The following is a 3,236-nucleotide window of genomic DNA, read 5'->3' as shown; positions in this document are numbered from 1 at the left end:
AGTTGGAAGTTAAGGACCGATCTTGAAAGGAAAGGAATCAAAAGTTAAGAACTGATTCCAAAATGAGAACTGAAAGTTGAGGATCAATCTCAAAAGAGAGAATTGGAAGTTAAGGATCAACCTCGAAAGGAGTGAATCAAAAGTTAAGTATTGATTATAAAATGGAAATTGAAAGTTAAGGATCAATCTCAAAAGAGAGAGTCGGAAGTTAAGGACCGACCTCGAAACAATTTAATCAGAAGTTAAGGAATGATTCTAAAATCAAAATTGAAAATTAAGTATCAATTTCAAAAGGGAGAGGCAGAAGTTGAGGACTAACCTCAAAAGGAGTTAATCAGAAGTTAAGTACTGATTCTAAAATGAGAATTGAAAGTTAAGGATCAGTCTCAAGAGAGAGTCGAAAGTTAAGGACCGACCTCTAAGGGAAAGGAAACAGAAGTTAAGGGCTGATTCCAAAATGAGAATTGAAAGTAAAGGATCAATCTCAAGAGAGAGAGAGTCCGAAGTTAAGGACCGATCTTGAAAAGAAAGGAATCGAAAGTTAAGAACTGATTCTAAAATGAGAATTGAAACTTAACGATCAATCTCAAGAGAGAGTCGGAAGTTAAGGATCGACCTCAAAGGAAAAGGAATCAAAAGTTAATGGCTGATTAAAAAATGAGAATTGAAAGTTAAGGGTCAATCTCAAGAGCGAGAGTCTGAAGTTAAGGACCGACCTCAAAAGAAAAGGAATCAGAATTTAAGGATTGATTCCAAAATGAGAATTGAAAGTTAAGGATAAATCTCAAAAGAGAGAGTTGGAAGTTAAGGACCGACCTCGTAAGGAGTGAATCATAAGTTAAGTACTAATTTTAAAATGAGAATTGAAAGTTAAAGATCAATCTCAATAGGGAGTCAGAAGTTAAGGACCAACATCAGGAGAAGTGAATCAGAAGTTAAGGATTGATTCTAAAATGAGAATTGAAAGTTAAAGATCAATCTCAAAAGAGAGAGTCAGAAGTTAAGGACTGACCTCGAAACAAGTGAATCAGAAGTTAAGGATTGATTCTAAAATGAGAATTAAAACTTAAGGATCAATATCTAAAGAGAGAGTCAGAAGTTAAGGAACAACCTTGAAAGAAGTGAATAAGAAGTTAAGGACTGATTCTTAAGTGAGAATTGAAAGTAGAATTGAAAGTTAAGGATCAATATTGAAAGTTAAGGATCAATATCAAAAGAGAGAGTCGGAAGTTAAGGACTGACCTCAAAAGGAAAGGAATCAAAGGTTAAAGACTGATTCCCAAATGAAATCGAAATAAGAATTGGAATTTAAGGATCAATCTCAAAAGAGAATCGACAGTTAGGGATCAACCTCGAAAGAAAGGAATCAGAAGTTAAGGACTAATTCCAAAATTAGAATTGAAATTTAACGATCAATCTCAAAAGAGAGTCAGAAGTTAAGGACTGGCCTCAAAAGGAGTGAATTAGAAGTTAAGCATTGAAGTTAAGCATTGATTCTATTGATTCTAAAATGAGAATTGAAAGCTAAGGATCAATCTCAAAAGAGAGAGTCAGAAGTTAATGATCGAACTTGAAAGGAAAGAAATCAAAACTTAAAGACTGATTCCAAAATGAGAATTGAAAGTTGTCGGAAGTTAAGGATTGACCTCGAAAGAAGTTAGTCCGAAGTTAAGGACTAATTCTAAAATGAGAATTGAAAGTTAAGTATCAATCTTAAAAGAGAGTCGGTAGTTAAGGAACGACCTCGAAAGGAATGAAATCAGAAGTTAAGGATTGATTCCAAAATGAGAATTGGTGGTGTTGAACTAAAAGATACGTGTAATGTGAAAAGATTGATATTGTTGAAGAAGATTTGTGAAACTCTTGTGAGGTTTTGTGCAATACGTGAAACTCCGCAGGGATGTTAAGAGAATTAGTGCAAATAATGATTGTTGTGCTGCACGAGCAAAGAGTAGGAGACCTTGAAATCAAGAGAATCAACTCAACAGATTTATTTTTTTTCTTATTTTTTTCATCGTGTTTAATTTTCAAAATAGGTTTGCAAAAATTTATATTTAGTTGGTTGATTTTTTCAAAAGAGAGTTATTTTGTTGTTTGCTAGTTTGTTATTTTTATTTAAGTTTTATTATCAGCAACTTTTTTTGTTTTGTTGTTTTGTTCTTTGTTCTTTATAATCTCGAACCAACGCATGGTCCGTGACTTTTATCCATCACACAAAAAGGCAATTGGAAAAAAGATAAATTTCTGAAAGAAACTTCATTAATCTGTTCCAATAAATGTTACAGATTGAATGGAGGCCAAAGCCTCAAAAGGTACAATATGCTAACTGCATCAAAGTACATCCACAAATGTTCCATACCAAGTATATATCATATGATGAGCATGTCTAATACATATCATATCTGTTATAATGTAGCGCAGTAAAACATAAATGAACCCTCTGAATGTCTGTTCCTCGTGTGACAAGCTTCTGATTGAGCAGACCTTCTAAGCCACGCTCCAGGACAAGAGTTCCCTTTGCATGTACTTATAGGTACAACCCTCTCATAGCTTGTATGATAGCAGTTCCTCCAATTCTGGATCTGGTTGAAATCCATATGGCATCTTACTATTGCCCATTCCTCGAAAGGTCACGGACACCCTACGATGTCACACCCCTGGAATACAGTGTTTGACGACGTCTGCCCCATTTCCTTTAAGGATTAGCACTAAACCAACATGTAGTGAAATTTTTATGGACCCTCTGAATTTGTTAGGATCAATGATATCAATTTCTTTTCCAAATAATATGTTGCTTTTGCTCATGAAAAAGACTGTACAAAAAGGTCACACAAAGTCATGATGATTAATGTGTGGAGGTATGCAATTTCCTTCATCGTATATGTTGATGATATAGCTATTTGGAATGCAGTTAGATGGTAGTATACTCTATTGGACCATTCTTTTAATCATCCATTTAATCGTTGAAGGTAGTGGATCTACTTGATCATGTTTGAGAATTCCAGGAGGATTTCCTTGTCTATCGTTGATGAAGTTCTAACAACAGCCGCACTGGATAGTGATCCTCCCCTTTCCTCGCATCCACTTTCTTGGCTCGGAATAGGTTCTTTCCATAAGCAGGCCTACTCGATCTCTATCTCTCAGGTCAAAAATGTAGTTGAGAATGTTTCGTTCATCACCTTCTGAGAAGACCTGGGTGTATAATTTCAATCTCTCTAATATGTTGATGAACCTCC

This window comes from Phalaenopsis equestris, unplaced genomic scaffold (genome assembly GCF_001263595.1).
Source record: "Phalaenopsis equestris unplaced genomic scaffold, ASM126359v1 Scaffold230068, whole genome shotgun sequence".
In the NCBI taxonomy this organism is placed as follows: domain Eukaryota; kingdom Viridiplantae; phylum Streptophyta; class Magnoliopsida; order Asparagales; family Orchidaceae; genus Phalaenopsis; species Phalaenopsis equestris.
This window is presented reverse-complemented; position numbering follows the sequence as displayed.